This window comes from Rosa rugosa, chromosome 1 (genome assembly GCF_958449725.1).
Source record: "Rosa rugosa chromosome 1, drRosRugo1.1, whole genome shotgun sequence".
Taxonomy (NCBI): domain Eukaryota; kingdom Viridiplantae; phylum Streptophyta; class Magnoliopsida; order Rosales; family Rosaceae; genus Rosa; species Rosa rugosa.
The window spans coordinates 19,333,038-19,339,749 of record NC_084820.1 but is presented as its reverse complement, the minus strand read 5'-3'; positions in this window follow the sequence as shown (position 1 = coordinate 19,339,749).

Genomic DNA, 6,712 nt, shown 5'->3' with positions numbered 1-6,712 from the left:
GATTTGACAAAGTGTCGTCGGATTTATCCTCCGATGGCAACATAGTAGGAAAACTGTGCTTATAGTAATTATGTTACGTCGTAATCGGGTTACATATCGAGTTATCTTTCCGTTATGTTACCGCTATGTCAAAGCAAATGGAGTAGCCAGTAGAGCACTCTTTGCTTTTGCTAGTTGGTGCTTGTTAGAATACATGTCTTCTGTAGAGGTTTCTGATATTATTTCGGAAAATACTTTAAATGCTTATTGTAATCAGGGGTTTAGGCTCAATGTCCCCCCCCCCCCCTATTGTATTCAATAATTTCATTAATCAAGGATTGAGGGCAGCCGCACCAGCCCTTTATTAAAAAAAAAAAAACGTGAATGAAAACTAAAGAAGGAACATGGTTATATGATGAATTTTATGAAAAAAAAATGAAAAAATTAAATTTCCAAATTGAAAATTACCACTAGAAAGGTATGAATGGTCCTTACAATCATAATGGTAGGAAAAAGAAGAAGTAAATGGATAACTCTAGAAAAGGTTTATCATAGATGCACACCGCACTACATAGCTACTAGTGCTAAAGTACTATTAGAAGTTGGTGAGTTCTTTCCGTATAAGAGAAGGTACATGCATATTGCATGTATGTTTTGTGATATCATCATCCATCGAATTACCACCCAACTTTTCCTAAAACGTCGGTATGATTATCCCCTTGAAAAACAATATGAACTCGATCATTCCTTTTGCCATCTCAGTGGTTTGAAATGGGCCATTTGATCGAGCTAGCTGTCATAGGCAGGACTCATGTACCTGCTGGGCAACAACTCATATGAAGTGTGACATTTCATAAATCATTGATCACACAACTATCTGGTGTTTGCAGTTCTTGGATTTCTTACTTGAAACTGGTTTGGTTTTTGGGGTGCGCAATGATTCATATCTAGACCATAATATAGGGGAAAAAGATAACGTCTTGGATTGAACGAGCTAGATCGAGATGTGTTTACGCGTTTTGATTTGTATGTATTCACCAAATATATGGAAAATATTTAATTGAAAAATAAAATTATGGAAAAGATTTAATTGAATTGTGGATAAGGCTAGATGCATTTTCAAGTGGAATGGAGGAGTAGCTACAAGTCAAATTTCATACTAATAAATTAAGAGAATCGGCTGGGTTTCCTTTTTGTAAGTTCACTGTTGGAGTTGACAACCCCACATTTTAATCATGCACTACCCACTACCCACCACGCATATGAAAGCTATCGCCTAGCGGGTTTTAGGGTTTGAGCATGAAGCCATGAAGAGTGTCTTTAAAAGGGAGGTGGGATCATTAAGTTTGTTTGGCCGCCCAATTATTTTTTATCATGGTTGCAACTTAAAAAAAAAAAAAAAAAAAACTTAATTTTTCACATACAAAACATGAGGTATTTTGGTTACTAGTTATTACGCATCTAGATTTTGATTGGTGAAAAAATGTCACGAGACATAGCCGCTTCATTGAAGACTTTTTCATTAAAAATAAAATAAAATTCCCTAGTATGCATGTAGGAAGCAAGGTGTAGGGTTGACAGCCGGAAGGGTTGATGGTACAATGCAACCGACTTTAGAGCAAGTGCACCCGTAGTCAAGAAAAGGCAAAGTCGAGAAGTCAAGAATTCGACCAGTCAAGTTACTATTTACTGCCACTGGACATAGGTTTGCACCCGTTTTTTTCTTGCCCGGTCAACACTGTTCACCTTTTTACTGTTTACTTACTGTTCACTGCTTTTCACTGTTTACCTTTTTACTTTAACTTTACTGTTCATCGGAATTTTAAACATTTTTCATCCACTAGACATTTTACTGTTCATTTCACTGTTACTGCTTATTTACTGTTCATCAATATTAATTCCCTAGCCGTCAGATCTGCAGAACACTTTTTAATCCAACGTCCCATTTTATTTGACCGTTGGGTTCAAAATCCCAAACCAGCCAAAATCCCATGACGTCACCCACGTTGCCTTCCTTCCGTGCTGGCAGCTTGCCTTGCTTGGGCAAGAAAAATGTCAAGAGCTTGCCCATTTTTTTGACTTGGGGCAGGGAAAGGCAAAACTTGCCCAGCTATATTTGGACCGGTGGAAGCTTGATTCTCTCCATGACTGGTCAACACATCATCATTCTCTCACTTTGCCCGGGCAAAAGAGCACCGGTGGACTTGCTCTTAGAGCAAAGAGGGTCATCGATTTATGGCGCTGTACAAATGATTTTCTTCCATTAAACTAAAGTGTTTACCCCCTTAGTTCTTCTTCGTGAAAAATAGAGGCAAATTTGAGTTGTTGATAGAATGCAAGATCTAAATTTGAAAGATTTTTCATTTTTCCCCTAAAAAAAAAAAAAAAAAAAAAAAGATCATGAATCCCTCACTTATGTGTATAAATTATTCATCACCCTAGAAATTAAACGCTCCTCAAAATAACTGAAGATCGAATTAAATCTTTGTTGTAGTAGCTCCCACCCCCTTTATGTACGTCTCAGTTCCTTAAATTTCCTTCCTATTTATGCAGCTAGCTAGCACTAGCTACTCTAAGAGCAGATGCACCGGAAGGGTAATTGGGTGACCAATTGCTCACAAAGCCCAGATTGATCGATGCACCGGTCCAAAATTAGTTGACTAATTGATGGGGCCCACGCAGTCAGGTGATTGGGTGACCAATTCTCGGTCACTCTCTAGGTCGGGCAATTTGTAGGGCCCACAGTGCAATAGTGGGTCCATTCTCCAGAAATTGGCTTTAATTTTGGAAAAAAAACTGTTTGAGAGGAGAGTCGAACATTGTACCCGTTAGACAAGTTGACAATAAAACCTTTAAACACTGAGGCAAACACTTGATCTGATCAATGTTTCAACAATAAAATATTTATTTACGCCAACTTTTTTGATTCGTATTAAATATTGTTAATTATTTTGTCAAATGTTACCATTCAAATTATCATAAATATTTTGTCATTATTAAATGGATGTATTAATTAGTGTACCATTATTATCATTTAAAAATAACTAATAAAATCCTTTCAAAAAAAAAAATAATAACTAATAAAATCAAAATGTAAGCTTAATTTCATTCATAAATAATTAGATTGATTAATTAATATTGGATTGGCAGGCAAATTGCCTTCTATTGGTGCATTGTGCAAACCAAAGGTAATTGCCGATTTTAGATGAATAGTGAATTGACAGTACCAATTTAAGGGGGTGTATTGTATTTGGATTTATGCAGACTTTTTTTAAATGACAGATTTTTTGAAAAGTCCACAGACTCTTTAAAAAGTTGATAGACTGCTATGGATTTCTTAAAACTATTGATTTTAGCAACAGACTTTTATTGATTCATGAAAATCTATATACTTTATTATGAATGACTTCTACAGATTTCTTAGCATGTACAAAATATAAAAACAAAAAAACAAAACAAATGCAGCCCAAACACAAAACAAGATAATAACTCGTTGTCTCTTCAATGCTCAAGTATCTTCTAATAGAAATTGACTCAAATGAATGATCGTTAGTCTGTCTAGCGAGTTTGTTCTCATTCCTAATCTTCCAACAACATAAATATGCAATATAGATCATTTGATGTTTATGGTTAATTATTCTCATCAATTTTGTTTTCGCCGATTAACATATATTGTAGCAAATATTGGTCAATGTCTTGATCTATAATCAATCAATTGAAATTCAATTGTTCAACCTTTCTTTGAACCATAGTATAAATTCAAATTAATGAGAATAATTAATTAATAAGATAAAGTTTAGTATGTCATAGCAACACTATGGTCTTAGGGGTAGACCACAATATTTGGGTTTTAGGGTTTCATAAATCATTTTTATTGCTATTAGGGTTTGAAGTATCACAATTAAAAAAAAAAAAAACAAAACAAAAATCACATTCAAGAACTACAATGAACATGTTAGGTATCAAAAAACGTTGATATCATAAAAGATTAGAGAAAAAACAAAAAATTAAGAAAGAGAGACGATGAAGGACCAACTTCTTCGTGCGTAGAGAGAAGAACTTTGATAGACCTTTTTTTTTTTTTTTAAGAGGAAACTTTGATAGACTTTTTCAAATCTTTGGTCTGGAGGCTGGAAAATTATTGGAGTTTGGTATGTATAATTAACACTACAAAGTCCATGATTATCTATGATTTTCTAATTCCATAAGTATGAATGATATTTTGAATACCTCTGTACTTTTATTCATTTTTAAAAGTCCTAATTGAATACCCCTAGATTTTGGAGGAATTCATGAAGTCTTTAAAAATCCTAATTGAATACCCCAAGACTTTCATGGACTGTTAAAAGTCTATATTGAATACACCCAGACTTTTAAATTCCATAGATTTCTTTTAAAGTTCCACTAATTCCATATACAATACACCCCCCTTAGTTGGCAAATTAGCAATTGCCCTTGGTTCATGGGTGCATTTGCTCTAATAATCAAACACCTCCACAATAATCGAACAGTAATAAAGCTAACTAGCTTGGTCTTTAGCTGTATATACAATTACTGAGATCGATCTGCTCCTCGATTTAGTTGTTGAACACTATGAATGCTTCTGTAGATTGCAGTCGCACACATTCCTTTCAAATCGAGCTCCCTCAATAAATTAGCCGATCGATCTTTTGTACTTTTTGATAAAGACTGGATCGATATAGATCACTGCTCCCCAGCTAGCTCTATACCCCACACCATTCATGAAAATTTCAAGCTCCAAACAGATCGGACATTCATAACTGCCTTGATCCCATATATATCTATGTGCTCCAAGCAGCTGCCACATTGGCATTGCCTCTGAAAAACTAAGCACAGAGGCTTCCACGCGTTCTTTTATATAAGCACACACATCTATATATTGACCTAATTTGTTTGCTCACCATACGTGTACGAGAGATCTCATGATCGATCATGGTCGTATATTCATTGATACCAGAAGGAACTGGCAGTGGTCCGTTGAATTTAATGAGAGTGCGAACTACTCTGATATCGACGTCCATTCTAGAAGGTGCGGATCTGTTATGGTTTTGCATATCCGAAGATCGATATGCATCCATATTACTGGAAACCAACGCTTTCAGTCGTAGTACTGCTGCTACTGTATCCATCAGCAGCAGCATTCAAGTTTCGAATTCAGAAGTTTCTTATGAGAAATTGCTGGTACTGGCCTGCAGAACGACGCTTATGATCGTAATCACGTGCTTGAATCAGGGCTACTTCATTTAGAGAGAGAAGGATTGATAAAGACGGTTCGCACTAATTAGGAGAGTACAATAGTTTGAATTTATGTCATCTTTATACTTAAAGAGAGAGAGAGAGAGAGAGAGAGAGAGAGAGAGAGAGAGAGAGAGAGAGAGAGAGAGAGAGAGAGAGAGAGAGAGAGAGAGAGAGAGAGATTAATAATAAATTAATAACCCGTTTATGTAGGTTTTTGAAATTTCATCAAATAGTTGAATCGATTACGAACAGCTGCCGTATGTAATAATTTTTCAACACGAGAAAGTCTTGCGTAAGGCATGCGTAAAGGACACGTGGTAGGGCTGCCCAATTAGGTTTTTAGCACGGGGATATTTTGGGTATTTCACTTTTAAAGCATGGGCAGTTTCGGAATACATGTAAAATTTAGTGGGTTTTGATTAAGCAGCCGCACGGCCACGTGGTGCGGCTGCCGTATGTATGAATTTTTCAACACATAATCCATGAGTTACTTGGGCTCCACTTCTAACTGACTATACACACGTACTTCACGTTATGTAATTGCAGCATGTAACAACATATGCTACTCACTTACACTCTATTTGTAGAAAGCTTATTAGTAACAAAAGATTACATAAATTTGACATCGTCGACTCACCAGGCAACAATTATTGAGCAATTATGTGTCATCTCAATTCGTGTACTTAAAGAAAGGTCGATAAATATAAGAGATAGAGACATTACATATATCTCTTGGTCTTAAGTTTTCCTTAATTAGTCTACCAGGAAGACCTTATTGAGATTTGGAAAGTACGACAGTGGAACTTTTCATACTGAGATTGAGGTATAAGAAAATTTTTACACTTTAATACAATATGAAGTGACACATAACTAAATTTCAGACATATCACATCTTTAACTTTTTTAATCAAAGAAAAATAATTCATCAATATTTAAAAACCGGAGATTTTAATGACACGCCATATATAACTTTGAGCCTTCAAGGATATAAAGTTATAAACATAGTCATCACACAAAATATCTGAGGTTCAATGCATGTAACCTTACATTTGTTATGAAGAATGTGATGAAAGAAATGGGTATATCTTCATCCCTTATAAAAGGGACCCTAAATGTCAGACAATTTAGTATACAAAAATGTATTTTAATGTTTTGTTTTTAATTTTTAATTTTTAATTTTCTCTTCAAATGTCTAATTATGAGTTGTGGGGAGATAGGGATCGTAGCAGTTATAGAAGTTCATGGCATGTGCCCCAATAATGATAACCTCACAACAACCAACCAAAGGGAAAGATCTTTCAAGTTTCATATATCGCATTCCATGATTATTATGAATCCCATATTTTAATTTATTGGGCAACTGATTATCTCTCATAAGTTTCCTCTCATGCATGCTTCACCATGTGACTTTACCTGCTTGTAGTGGCAAATAAAGTGTTTGCTTATAAGACAAATTAGTTTTGATTATGCTCTA